The sequence below is a fragment of the Rhincodon typus genome, chromosome 24 (genome assembly GCF_021869965.1).
Source record: "Rhincodon typus isolate 14 chromosome 24, sRhiTyp1.1, whole genome shotgun sequence".
Lineage (NCBI taxonomy): Eukaryota > Metazoa > Chordata > Chondrichthyes > Orectolobiformes > Rhincodontidae > Rhincodon > Rhincodon typus.
The window spans coordinates 38,439,704-38,455,193 of NC_063355.1; the positions used below are offsets into that span (position 1 = coordinate 38,439,704).

At 42.7% G+C, this 15,490-nt stretch overlaps 1 protein-coding gene and 1 pseudogene across 1 annotated transcript in view; one reads left to right on the forward strand and one right to left on the reverse strand.

Annotated features, from left to right (window-relative positions):
- wscd2 (WSC domain containing 2) overlaps positions 1-15,490 on the forward strand; it is a 538,109-nt gene that overhangs the window by 56,051 nt on the left and 466,568 nt on the right. The gene's annotated exons all lie outside the window — the stretch shown is intronic.
- On the reverse strand, positions 4,076-4,189 carry LOC125486027 (annotated as a pseudogene).

A 15,490-nucleotide genomic window follows, 5' to 3' on the forward strand; every position in this document is an offset into this window, starting at 1 on the left:
ACACACACACACACACACACACACACAGACACAGACACACACACAGAAACATACAAACACGCCCATGGACACATGCACACACACACACACACACGCACACACACACCAACACACCCATGGACACATACACCCACAGAAACACACCCATGGAAACACAAACAGACACACATACACACACATGCACACACACAGACAGGCACTCATACAGACAGACACACGAACACACCCACAGACACACACACAGACAGACACACATACATACAACGCTCTTCAGCCCACACTGTTATCCTCTTGTACCTTCAATATGAACCTGTTGCATTCCCATCCTTTCTGGCCTCTCTCCAAGGCACAACTGCTTCCTGATGCTCCTGCTGAAAGACGACAACTAAAGTTCTCATCAGATCCCTCCGTCCCCTTGACTCGCTGCTGTTGCCCGACCTTTTTGATCTCCTGCCTGCCGTATCTTGTGCCTTGTGTCCTATTGCTCTCATTAACTTTGACCGTTCTCTTTGGGTGTTACTCATTTCACTGCAGTTCGTCACCTTGCTTCTGCCAACAGGAACTTCCTCTTTATCTCCTCTTGCCCACCCCCTCTGCGTAAAGGTTTTCTCAAAAGCATTGTCTTTGTACCTTTGTCAGCATTAGCCCTGCAGGTCCTATTCATTTTCCCTTTTGCTCTTTCTGCTCCTCATCTATTCATTCTTGCTCCTGACAGAACAAGACAATAGATGTCTTCATCTTGTGAGGAGCACGAGAGCCCTTGCTGTTTCTCACCATGAACAGAACAGAGTTAAATTTCATCCTCAAAATACAGAAGCAGAAGTGTTGTTGAAAGGGTTAAAGGCATGACATGAATATACTGCAAAGAATAAAGAAAAATCCTCGGGTTTTTATGGCCACCTACCCCGAGTAACCAATTAAGAGCAGTCCTAGGGAGGAGATTACATTCGTTTCTGCTATGTCTGTCTAATGATGCTAATTACACCAGTTTGCTTCTTGCAAGGTTGTCTCATTTGCATTGAGCCCATGCCTAGCTCTTGACAAGGATTCTTTTTAAAGATGCACCAGTGCTGAAAAGCATCAAGACATCATGAGCAAGGGAAAATAAAAACCTTTAATATTTGAACCTCAGTTCATCAATCCACACAGTGTTATAAATATCGCAAAAATTCTTTGTCGTCTGGCCTGTTAATATTGCTGGGCCTGCTGTGGGTTTGTATGAACCCAAAACCAGTTCCTGTCAGTGAAAGGTCGCTCTGTTCATCCATTCACCAACCAATGCCATTATGTACATTTCTCTGAGATAGTAAGAACTGCTAACCCTCCCTCTCATCCCCGCCTCCTTGACCTGACCCAACTTGCCTGTCTTCTCTCCCACCTATCTGTCCCTCCCACCTCACTGACCAATCGCCACCACTACCTACCTGCACTCACCTACCACCATCCCACCTACCTTCCCCAGCCTCACCCCTCCTCTCTCTATTTATTTTTGAGCTCCCTTCCCCTTCCCCCATTTCTGAAGAAGGGTCCCGACCCAAAATGTCAACTTTACTGCTCCTCTGATGCTGCCTGGCCTGCTGTGTTCCTCCAGCTCTACACCGTGTTATCTATGTACATTTCCCTGTTATTTTGTACAAAGTTGATCATTTAGAATGGTTTCATTTGAAAGCTACAGACACTGATGGCCACTGTCCTGGGAAGACTCACTTTAAAAGAATCTAATCCTTGAGTTCAGATCCAACTACTCTGTTACTCCTCTCCATCTCCAGAACCTTGCCTAGTATCACAACCTTCTGAGATCTTTCAATACAAAATTGGATTATTATCTGAAGAGCGAATGTTTGGAGGGAGTGGGGCAATGTAGGTTCTTGCAGAGAGTTAGCATAGCACAACCAGGGGAACAAGAACATAAGAATATATGAACTCGGAGCAGAAATAGATAATTCAGCCCCTTGAATCTGCTCGGCAATTCAATAAGATTGTGACCAATCACATCTCAGCCTCAACTCCACCTTCCTACCTGCTCTCCCTTAACCCATTACTAATTAAAATTAATTACTAATGATAGATAAAAATAGCCAGCTTCTGTCTGGTTTCTGTTCTACAATTTCATCTCCAAGATCCTCAAACATCGGCCCATTCCTGTCTTTCTTTGCCCCATCATTGACAGCCATACCTTGGCCCAGCATTCTGGAACTCCCTCCCTCCTTCCTCACTTCCCTCTCCACCATTTGAAACAAGTTGCGTCCCTGACCCAAGGTTTAGCTCACTGGCCCTAAAACTACCCCCAGAAGATGGTTGCCACATTTTACTTGATAACACGCTTGCGAAATGTCAATTTTGTTTTTAAACTCTGTTGAGGGGCACAATATAGCTCCAAATTGTGAAGTAGGTTTTCTAAAGCCAGCGCAATCAGGTAGGTTCTGTGTGTCCATCTTGCTCATAGAGGATCTTATAAGCAAGGTTTGGCTTTACTTTGATTGCTGTTCTGCATAGTGTGAAATCCAGGAAGGAACAGGACCCTGTTATTCAGAGAATCACTGCACTCAGTTCTGGTCTCCCTGCTATAGGAAGGATGTTGTGAAACTGGAAAGGGTTCAGAAAAGATTTACGAGGATGTTGCCAGGGTTGGAGGGTTTGAGCTATAGGGAGAGGCTGAATAGGCTGGGGGTATTTTCCCTGGAGCGTCAGAGCCTGAGGGGTGACCTTCTAGAAGTTTATAAAATCATGAGGGGCATGGATAGGGTGAATAGCCAGTGTCCTTTTCCTGGGGTAGGGGAGTCCAAAGCTAGAGGGCGGAGGTTTAAGGTGAGAGGGGAAAGATTTAAAAGGGACCTAAGGGGTGACTTTCCCACTCACTGGGTGGTGTGTGTATGGAATGAGCTGCCAGAGGAAGTGGTACAATTATAACATTTAAAAGGCATTTGGATGGGTATATGCATAGGAAGGGTTCAGAGGGATATGGGCCAAATGCTGGCAAATGGGACTAGATTTATTTAGGATATCTGGTCGGCATGGACGAGTTGGACCGAGAGGTCTGTTTCTGTGCTGTACAGCTCTGTGACTCTATGATTCTATCAAACATTTTATTTTGCACTGAGGTCAAATTGCCCACTAACTCTCAATCGAAGCTGCTGCTTTAATGGTGATACAAAGCGGAAATGATTTTCACCATTGCTAAACTCTCAGAATGCCCTATCTGTCCTAGGCTGGTATTAAGGCTCAGTGTTGGTGTGTTGTGAAGCGTATGTTGTTTTGTATTGTTTGCAGAAGGCACAGTGGAGGGACCAATCAGCAAAACCAGAAGATGGCCCATCAACGTGTGGGAGGTAGTGGTGTAGTTAGTCCAGAGAGTCAGGCCAAATGGTTCACATTACACCATGATGGTTCATTAATACGTTTGGAATATAATGTTTGTCTCAATAGTGGTGATTATGGAGCCATTGATTAACTGTGTAAAAACCTATCTAGTTCACTGATGTCCATTAGGGATGGAAATCATTTTTTATTTCAAAAATATACTTTATTCGTAAAATCATCTATGAGTGCATACAAATGTTCTAAATCAGTTCTCTACTGTCTTGGAAGAAAAAAAATACAAACAAAACATTAGCATTTTGACATTTCTCAGAGTTTCTCCACAGTTGCAAAAACAAAGGCATTTTCTATCCATGCAAGAAAATATTCACAATCATTTAGAGGCACCAAAATGATCTAACAACTGAACGGACCCTGGTTATACTTTGGCAGAAAGACCTCAGATGATGGTCTTTCCCCACTGTGCCCCAACCTTTAGTACGTCTGTCAGCGTGTAGTCCTAGACCTTGCAATGTGCCAGTCTGGAACACTCGTTCAAGGTCAACTCTTTGCACTGGAAGACCAACAAGTTTCAGGCAGACCCAACAGCATCAATCAGCGAGTTGACGGTCCTCCAGGCAGAGTTGATGTTTTGGTACGTGGCCCGGGGAGCAGACCACAGAGCACAGAATCACAGAGCTGCTCAGGATGAACCTCAACAAAAACCAATGCATTGTCTCTCCAGACCTTCTTTGCAAAGCCACATTCCAGAAGGAGAAAAAATACAGAGCACCTCATGAATTTGTGTGTCATCCTTGCACAGGAGCCATGCCAATCTTCTCTAGGGATAGAAATCTGCTGTCATTGCATGGTTTCCATGCGACTTGAAACCCAAATCAACATGTTTGACTCTAAAGTGGCCTAGTGAGCCTTTATTTCATTGTCCCTGCAAATATTCATTTCACTTACATCACTTGTTCATGAAAAAAATGATGTACAATGTAATTAATACAATAGAGAGAAAGCTATTCTATCTCCAAAATTTGAATGTTAATTTAAATATGTATTAAAACTGGTCCAGTACCTTTAGAATAATCCACCTGACATCTATAGTTTGCACCATTAATCAGCTCCTGTTAAAAGTCCAAGAATTTGTTTTAAAAATCACCACAGGTTTTTTGTTAAACAGAGGGTGGTAGGAGTATGGAACGTGCTGCTAGGGGTGGTGGTGGAGCCAGTTACGGTAGGGACTTTTAAGTGTCTTTTAGATAAGCACATGAATATGCAAAGTCTGGAGGGATATGGACCAAGGGCAGGCAGAAAGGATTAGTTTAATTTGACATCATGTTCAGCACAATATTGTGGACCGAAGGGCCCATTCCTGTGCTGTATAGTTCGATGTTCTATGTGTTTTCAATAATGGTGCATTATTTCAGATTGTAAGCTTCGATTTGTACAACACAGCAAGATAAACAAAAAATAAATTGGTACTTGCTGTGTTGGGGTTGAAATGGAAGGAATGGCCTTTATAATTTATGACACTAACCTGCTACTGTGTCAACCCAACAGTGTGTGCAAATCTGCTCAGATGATTAGATAGTTGAGCTGTAAATTTTGCATGGACAGAGTTGGGCAAAGGTAAATAGACACGAGGATAGGAATAAAGAGAAAATTAAATTTATTCCCATCTAGAAATATCGAAACCAGAAACCACAGGGAGAGGAGAAGCTGGAAATTGAGATGAGGAGAAATATAATTATTGCATGAGTCACTGCAACGAGAGGGACAACATGTTAGGAATTTAAGTTAAATTAATAAACAAGAAAGTCATAGGAGGTGCAGGAAAATGTAATCATTTCTGTTAACATTACAATCGTAAACAAACCTTTCGAGCTTGAAGACTATGTGCAGGATGAGGACAATAGACAGATGGTAAGCACATGACATTACAGAACAAGATCAACCAGTACATTACTTTTGTGCCAGCACTTTAAAGTGATATTAAGTTAGACCAAGTCCCCTGTTCTTTCTGCAAAGTCTTGAAATGTTTCCTTTCCAAGTTTATACCCAATTCCACTTTTAAAAGTTATGCTTGAAACTGTCCTTTCAGGCTGTGCTCCAGATCATAATGAGTCATGTTGTTTGAAAAAAATAGCTTTATCATTCCTATTATCAAAACAAAGATGCTTTCTTTTATCATAGCAAAATCAAGGAAAAAAATTTGAGGAGAAAACAAGTTACAAATAGTGGTTAACTGTTTCTCAACAACAACTATATGGGGAAGCAATGGCCTAGTGGTATTATTGCTAGACTGCTAATCCAGATAACGTTCTGGGGAGCCAGGTTTGAATCCCACCAGGGCAGATGGCGGAATTTGAATTCAATAAAATATCTGGAATTAAGAATCTAATGATGATCATGAACCCATTGGTTGATTGTTGGAAAAATCCCATCTGGTTCACTAATGTCCTTTAGGGAAGGAAACTGTCATCCTTACCTTGTCTGGCCCACATGTGATTCTAGACCCACAGCAATGTGGTTGACTCTAAACTGCCCTCTGGGCAATTAGGGATGGGCAATAAATGCTGCCTAGCCAGCGACGCCCTCAACCCATGAATGAATAAAGGGAAAAAAAACTTGCGTTTCACCTTTTTAATCTGACAAAATAACCAAGGTGTTACCTTCACAGGGGCATAAGAAAATGAAATTACACCAAACCACATACAGAGACTAAAGTTGATTAAAATCTTGGTCAAAGCGATAGGTTTTATGATGTATCTTTAAAGAAGAAAGTAAGGGAGAGAATTCTGAAGTTTTGGCTCTAGGCAAATCATGTATACATGATTCCTATTGGTGAATGGATTAAAGCTGCCGAGGGAACAGAATTAGAGGAATACTGAGGTCTCCGACGGTGTTGAGCTCCATGGATCATTTGACAGCAAGGTTGGGAATTTAAAAGAAATCAGTTCAATGTTTGTATGTCATGTTACACGGCGTGACTCACATCACTCACTTATGACCATCATGTTCCGCTCAAAACGGAAGGTTCACAGAAGATTTTTGTAGCCACTTACTTCAGGAAGAGGAATGATGGATTCCCTCATTTTCTTTACATTTCTTATCTTCAAAGTACCTTATCCTAGGACCGACATCCTCACTGACAAGACAACTACAGCAGGGGTGGAAAGTTTAAAATAATTTAGCAAGAGGTTGAGCCCCAAAATTTGTTGTTATAAAGTAGGAACCAGGACAAGGCTTGGACTATACAAAGTATAGTTCATGAGGTTAGTGAGTGGCTCTGCAATAACACATGAGGACAGCACTGTGGAATACAGGCTTCTGATATGACTGAACAGACCTCTTGTGACTTCAGTAGCAGCAAGCGCAACAGAAAGCTAGATTGGAAGAGCAGTGTCTCACAGATTCAGTCACTTCCATGTGCATTTCTCTGATAGGTCGCTCCAGTAATTGAGCTGTTTTCTCAGGGGTTCCTAGGGTGAATTCACCTCATGCCTTTGTGTATTTTCACCCATGACTCGACGATGTACTAAAATAACACCTTCAGGAAGAGATAAACAGAAGTAGAGAGTGGAACTAAAATGAAATAAAAATTGTGCACTGTTTGAGCTGGAGTAGAGCAGGGAACATTTCCTCCTCCTGCATGTTGCTTGAATAAAGTAACAACTCAGCAATTAATGCATTATATCTCCATATTGAGTTTTCTCAGTGCTTTCCACATAGCCATTCTTTTGATCCTTTGTAACGTCATCAGGGCTATGTGGCACTGTTCCAGTCTCGAGGTAAATCCACAGATTTGAGCACTTCTGAGTCTCCAGACATGTCACTACACAATTCACCAACGACCCTGTTGCGATAGCAAGACGTTCCACTGCATTGGGATAGGTAACTTCTTGTATAGCAACCTCTGCATAACAAAAACCCCAATGGTACCTAATACAAATGTGCCAATGCCCTTCATGAAGGCATGCAACTGAAGAGTCAGGCAGTTCACCACCAATGAGTCCTCCACCCAGTGGAGGCCCAGATTCACCATGTCCAGGCCTCTCTCTCTCTCCCTCTCTGAGGGCAGTGATTACTGTGGGGAGGGTTTCCATAGAGTGGGACCTACCCAACTGAAACCACACCTACCAATGGTGCCATGATTAACATTGGGGTGATCAAAAGGCTTGAATTAGGGAAGTGCGGATATCTCTGAGAAATGTCAGATGAGACGACGTTACACACAGATAATGGAAGGGTAAAGGCTACCGAGGCATTTGAAGTCAGTTTTAAAATTGAGAGCTTGCTTGACCAGATGCCAATATAGACCAGCAAGCTGAGTGGTGACTGATGCACTGGACCTTGTGTAAGTTACTAAAAGGGCCAGAAAAGTTTTGGATGATCTCAAAGTCATCAAGAGTAGGATGAGTATGCACTGAAGCAAAGTGTTGGAACAGCCAAGTCTGGGGAGGCGATGGGCCTAGTGGTATTATCGTTGGACTATTAATCCAGAAACCTAGGTAATGTTCTAGGGACCTGGTTTGAATCCTGCCATGGTAGATGGTAGAATTTGAATTCAATAAAAATCTGGAATTAATAGTCTAATGATGCCAATGAATCCATTGCCAATTGTTGGGAAAACCCATCTGGCTCATGAATGCCCTTTCGGGAAGGAAACTGCCATCCTTACCTGGTCTGGCCAACACATGACTCCAGATCCATGGCAATCTGGTTGACTCTTAACTGCCCTCTGGGCAATGAGGGATGGGCAATAAATGCTGCCTAGCCAGCAATGTCCTCATCCCATTAATGTTAAAAAAAAGGTAACAAGACCATAATGAACTGAGAAACATAGAGGAGGAAGAAAGTGGTCTTGGTGATGCCAACATGAAGTTGGAAGCTTATTTCAGGATCAAATGTGACCCTAAGATTGTAAGTAAACTGAGTTCTGCCAAGGACAATGATGGAATCAATAGCTAGGGAACAGCGTTTTGGCTGGCAGCAAAAATGGTGTGTCTTCAGTCTTCTCAATGTTTATTTGGAGACAGCAACATGGTGGTAATGCTAAGGGACTCATTGTCCAGAGGCCTAAGCTCATTTTGTGGAGATGTGGGTTGAAATTCCACCACATTAGCTGGTGGAATTTGTATTTAGTTAATAAATCAGGCAAATAAAGCTAGTGACAGTGACTGTGAAACTATCGCCGATTATTGTAAAAACCCACCTGGTTAATTCACGTTCTTTAGGAAAAGAAATCTGCCGTCCTTATCTGGTCTGGCCTATGTGTGACTCCAGACCCACAGCAATGCGGTGGACTCTTAACTGCCCTCTGAAATGGTCAAGCAAGCCACTCAGTTCAAGGCCCATTAGGAACGAGCAACAAATACTGGCCTTGCTGGCAGTGCCCACATCGCAGGAAAGAATAAAGAAGGGAAATGATGGTCACGATTCTAAATTCTCCTGCTTTGGTCTGGTGCTGATGAGAATGGGTGAATTGTTTGTTGAGAGTGACCAATGACTGGTGAGAGAACCATGTGCAGTACCCTGAATGTCATGGATTGCTTTCAGGCTTAGATTTTCAAATTAACACTATTTATTGTACATCGCCGCTAAATACTGTGATACATGGTAATCATAAATATACCAAGCTGTACACTCAGTGAGTAAGAATCTCTCTCCTTTATGTGTTCATGTCCATGTGCTCTCCACACTGTGCGTTCTAATTTCATTCACTTTATCTTATTTATACAAAGTGATGTGCAGCTCCATTACAAGATTGCTCCAGGGTCCTTACACAGCAGGGGACAGACAGAGAGAGAGAGAGAGATCAAAACAAATTGAAGGAAGGAGAGATGGAGAAAGAGAGAAAAACAAACAATGTGGGGTGGAGAAGAGAGAGATATACATACAAATTAAGAGAGAGATTGAAAGAGAACAACACCAGCTGGAGAGATAGAGACAAAGATAGAGACAGAGACAGACAGATGCAAAGAGAGGGAGAGCAAGAAACACCAACCAGGGTGGCTTGGGGGCCGGGAGGCTGAGGGGGGTTTGTTGGGTGGTGGTGGAAGATAGGCAGAGAAAGAAACACAAAATGTTGGGGTGAGGAGAATAACACACATTGAGAAAGAGGTAAAACGAACAATACAAACAGGGAGAGAGAGGCAGAGAGACAGACAGGGAGAGGAACACAAATTGCAGGAGGGAGAAAGAGAATTTACCGTGAGCAGGAGAGGTACTTCCACCTGGCCACCAGCATTCCCACTGATCCGATCTCAGCAGCACTCACACTCCCCCTCAGTTTATGTCGTTCTGTCACTGATTGGCAGCAGGGACCTTGCCATGCTGTCTCAATGGTGGGAGGAGAGGGCGTGGCATTTCATTACAAGACTTGTCTCAGTCTGGAGGAGATCCTGTCCCTGTTACCTCATGGGCAAACAAGGCTGGCAGTCCTGCAATACTGGCAGTGCCCATTGAGCGTGCCTGCTATTGCTTGTAGCTTATATTCAGCAGCGGTTTGTGGTTTGGGGATTGTGAGAGGGCGTGTTGGGTGGAGAAGGTGTCTCCATTAGCAAGGATAACGGTGGCTCTCCGTTGGCCACCCCCTCTGCCACCCCTTGATCGCTGCGAGCCTTTGAACAATGGACGCCGCGCACCATCCTGCCTAGTTATAAGCAAACCTGAGAGGGTTTACTCAATGATCTCCCCGTGCCCACAGCTGACTGAATATTAGCAATGTAGGGGGAGGATGTGGGCAGAGCCTTAAGTGCATATTAATTAGTTTATAAGGAAGAACTCAAGGAATTGAATGAAAATCGTATTTTTTTATTTATTCTATTAAACTTCCTGTGCATTGTAAAGATAAGTCAAAAGATTGGACAAAAGTATTAAAGTTAATTAATAAATGACTTATATATATTTCATTATTATCTCCTAATAGAGATCAGTTAATAATTATTAATGACTAAAAATAATTGTAATTCTCAGACAGGTTACTGTAACTGTCTGTGATTCATGAAGGACTCTCCTCCTCAACCTCTCCCTTTGCCTGAGGCAATGTGACCCCAGGTTAAAGTACCATCTGTCATTTTTCTGTCTTTCTCTGACTCTGTCTCTCTCTCTCTCTCTCTCTCTTTGTGTCTCTTTCTGTCTCTGTCTCTCTCTATGACTCTTTCTCTCTCTGTCTCTCTCTCTCCCCCCCTCTCTTCTGTCTATCTCTCTCTGTCCCTCTCTCTCAACGGTTCTCAGACTCTGTCTCTCTCTGAATCTGTCTCTCTTTTTCTCGCTGTCTGCCTCTCTCTTTCTCTGCCTCTTTCTTTTTCTGTCCTCTGTCTCTCTGACTGTGTCTCTCTCTCTCTGTCTCTGTCACTGTCTGTCTCTGTCTCTCTCTGTCTCTGCCTGTCTGTCTCTCTCTCTCCCCCTGTCTCTCTCTCTCATGAGGAGCAGCCCTATGGTCCAGTAATTCTATGGCCACTTCACTTCTCTTTACTGTACAGCATTTTAAGTGGTTCTGAGAGTTAATGAGCCACTCGACAATGGTGTGAGCAATAACACGTATAAAAGAAAGGCATATGCAAATAGTGTCATGTGATTGAACGACATGCGATCAAAAGTCACATGATCAAATCCCTAGGAAGGTTTCAAATTAGAGTTGGTAACCCTAATAACGGTGCACTGGCTTAGATACCAAACTCTATACAACACACAGGACATTGTGGGTCACTGAGGGTTTGATGCATTTCCTTGTAGATGTTAAAATCTTTCTTAAACATCATGAGCTTAGAGCAGATAGCTCCAGATGAAGAGCTATCAGTGGTGTGGATATAATGATGGGCTGAATAGCCTGGCCCTCTACTCTAATTTCTGTCTGGTGGCTGTCTTATCAGCGTTATGGTTGATTTAGCAGGCCGTTTAAAAAGATTAAGAGGAGTGAAGCCTACTGTATTTCAGTTGGGTCATGAGTGGTTGGTTTAATGCCTATATTGCCATCAGATTTTGCAATGCCAACTGCAGTTTTGAAAAGGATTGTAAGGCAGTTTTAATCCTTTATCACATTAATGCACACAAGAATATAGAAAAATCATGGCAAGTATTGTGTGCCATTCATAGAATCTATATGGTTTAATACATAGGGAATGAAAAATTGGACAAGTCATGTTTCAGTCTTCGTAGAGACTGGTAACTGAAAAAAGTGTCCACATTTTCGGACAAGAATGTTAAGATTTCATGTTTTGAAGCGTTCACTGCATCAAGTGTCTAAAATGATGATTCGCTAAACATTATTTTCTTTCTCAAAAACAGAAATTGCTGGAAAAGCTCAGCAGGTCTGGCAGCATCCGTGAAAGGAAATCAGAGTTAATGTTTTGGGTCCGGTGAGCCTTTTTCGGAACAGTCCTGAGGAAGGGTCACCCTACCCGAAACATTAACTCTGATTTCTTTCCATGCATTCTGCCAGACCTACTGAGCTTTTCCAGCAATTTCTGTTTTTGTTTCTGATTTCCTGCATCCGCAGCTCTTTCAGAGACTTTTTCTTTCTGTCGGCACCTTTTGCATTAGACTACAGAATGTGATGTTCCCCTTGTTTAAGTATCAGTCAACACACTGTCAGCTTTCCTGCTCCTCTGATGCTGCCTGGCCTGCTGTGTTCCTCCAGCTCCACACTGTGTTATCTCTGACTCCAACATCAGCAGTTCTTACTATCTAAGGAAGCCCACCTTGAAGAAGTTATCCTCCTCCCTTCGGAAAGACCTCAGTGGATCTCTCTCCCACTGCAACCCTCTGGTAAGCTCTTTGGCCCTGAACAATGTGGACTTTACCAGTTTCAAAATCTCTCCACCACAACCACCCCCCACCTGGCCTCATCCCATGACCAACCCTCCCTCTCATCCACGCCTCCTTGACCTGTCCATCTTCTCTCCCACCTAGCCGCTCCTCCACCTCACTGACGAATCCCCACCACTGCCTACCTACACTCACTTATCACCATCCCACCTACCTTCCCCAGCCCCACCCCTCTTCTCTCTATTTATTTCGGAGCTCTCTTCTCCCTCTCCCATTTCTGAAGAAGGGTCCTGACCGAAACATCAATTTTCCTGCCTGGCCTGCTGTGTTCCTCCAACTCCACACTGTGTTATCTCGTCCTCAGATTTACAATCCTTTCAGCACACAATCCACAATTGTGTTCCACTCTCACTTGTCCCCTTAAGTCTCTTTCACTGATTAATAACTTTAAGCAACTGCCTCTAGGGATGTTACTCAGTTTTCAGGAATTTTCTTAAATTCATGCTGTGTGATTGTGCTGGTTCATGGTGGGCTTTGTGACTGATGTGCAACTGAGACCAACTGTAACCAACTAAACCAACTGTAGTGATTGTAACAAGGTCAACCAGTGGACCTCATAGAATATGAGTTCCCTGATTGGGGCTGTTAATCGGGCCCAATCAGGGAGACCTGGCTGACAAATAAGAACAGGAGAGTCAGACATCCTGTTCTTTCTGAGAGCTGGCTCTGAGGAAGCTGGGTCTGTGTCAAGGACTCACCACATGTAAATAAAAGGTGACTTGGTGATGGGATACCGGCCTCTGTGGAGTTATTTCACTAACATGACAGGTATTGGGTAGGTGGGAAATAGTTTTCAAACCGTGTGTAATTTTGGACCCAATTGATAACCTGAATCATGGACGATCTGTCAGTCAGTATCTCTACCTCAATATTGTTTGGCTTCTCCAGAAACTATTTGATTTTGACTTCTTGCTGTTACATTCAATGGTTTTGATGCCTCCAAGACTTTTAAAACTTACAGTCTTTTGCAAAGAAATTAATTTTTGCTCAGTTATCTGCATTGCAAAATATCACTGACGATTTTGAGATGATCTCCCTCGACAGAAGATAATGCTGGGTCCTCCAAACACTTGAGATTGATAACATGAATTCAGTCATTTTCATTTGGAGATTAAGTGGGATCAGAGAAGCTAAAACATTTGTTGAGGTTGAGCAGTTGATGCATTTCAATCTCCCAGGTCCTCTGCACTGATGAAGAGCCGTATGATATTACAAGACCCGGGACTGGAGCATTTACATAATTTGTACACCAATTATCATCAGCAGATTGGCAGAAATTGCTTCAGCAGAACAAAATAAGCTGCAGACTTTTAATTTCAATGAGAAAATTACAATTCAGCATTGGTCATGCTGTCTTCATGAAACAAGAATCTAGCAAACCTTTCACATCTTGTTTGCAAATGGACATTGATTGCAGTGGGATGTAACTTAGCATCACTTGTCTTCCTATTTAAAACAAGAGGCATTTGATAGAGCATCACATAACAGGCTTGAGAGGAAAATGTATAGCTCATGAAATAAAAGAGACAGTAGCAAAATGGCCACAAAACTGGCTGAGAGATAGAAAATTGTGTAGTAGTCATTGGATATTTTTGAAATGATGAAGGAGTTCCCAGGGATTGGTATTTGGACCTTTGTTTTATTTGATATATATTAACCATCTAAATTTTGATGTATAGAGGACAATCTCAAAATTTGTGGACAATATAAACCTTGGACTCATCGTAAACCATGAAGAGGATAATAAAGGACTCTATAGGATATTGACAAGTTGGTAGAGTGAGCAAATAGGTAACAAACAAAGCTCAATGTGGAGAAATGTGAGGTGATGCATTTTGGTAGGAGGAACATGGACAAGCAACACAAATAGGGTGTTAGATCCTTAAAGGGGTGCAGGAGCAGAGGGACCTGGGTATATATGTTCACAGATCACTGAAGACGCAGGACAGGTGGAGAGAGCAGTAAATTAAACATACAGTATCCTAGGCTTTATTAATAGGGTACAGATACCAGAGCAAGGCAGTTGTGCTGTACCAATACAAGACGTTTGTTAGACCTCGGCTGATGTGTTATGTACAGTTCATTGCAGGAAGGATGTGAAAGCAAGATGCATTGAAGAGAATGCAAAAACAATTTATAAAAATAGTTCCCGGATGACAAACATCTGTTTTAAGATTAGATTGGAGAGGTTGAGACTGTTCACTTTGGAGGGAAAAAAGTTACAAGAAAATCTGATGGAAGTTTTCAATATCTTGAGAGTAGCAGGAAAGAAATTGTTTACACTTGTAAGAGTATTGAGAATGAGGGGACGCAGGTTTAAAATGATTTTCAAATGTGATATGAGAGAAAACTTTCCAAATGTGAAACCACTCTTTGTGTGACATACAATGCCTGCAAGTAGAGGCAGGGTCAGTTGAGGTATTCAAGAAGGCATGAGATGATTGTTTGAATGGAAACGATGTGCAAGGGTATGAGGAACAGGCAGGCAGGTGGCGAAACTGTAATGCTCATTGGAGAGCTGGTGCAGATATGATAGACCAAATAATCACCTTCTGCTATGGAACAATAGCCAAATCAGGATTAAAATTCTAATGATCAGGGAAGATAACTATTAATCAGGGAAATACATTTCTAGGCGTTATACTTCAGGAAGTATGTGAACCTATTGGAGAGTGTCTAAAAGAGAATTGTTCTCAGACTGAGAAACTTCAATATGAAGACATATTTGGGAACGTAGAAGATAGTATATAGAACTGTACAGCACAGAAACAGGCCCTTCGGCCCACGATGTTATGCTGAACATGACGCCAAATTAAACTAATCCCTTCTGCCTGCGCTTGGTCCCTATCCCTCCATTCTTTGCATATTCATGTGCTTATCTAAAAGTCCCTTAAATGCCCCTATCATATATGCCCCCACCATCGGCCCTGGCAGTGCATTCCAGACTCCTACCACTCTCTGTGTAAAAAACGTTCCCCTCACATCTCCTTTGAAATTTCCTCCTCTCGCCTTAAATGCATGCCCTCTGGTATTAGACACTTCAACTCTGGAAAAAGATTTTGACCATCAAACTCTATCCACATATCTCATAATTTTATAGACTTCTGTCAGGTCTCCCCTCAGCCTCTGCCGTTCCAGAGAAAACAACACAAGTTTTTCTAGCCTCTCCTTCCAGCTCATACCCTCTAATCCAGGCAGCATTCTGGTGAGAGATAGTAGGAACTGCAGATGCTGGAGAATCCGAGACAACAAGGTACAGAGCTGGATGAACACAGCAGGCCAAGCAGCATCATAGGAGCAGGAAGGCTGACGTTTCGGGCCTAGACCCTTCTAGGCCCGAAACATCAGCCTT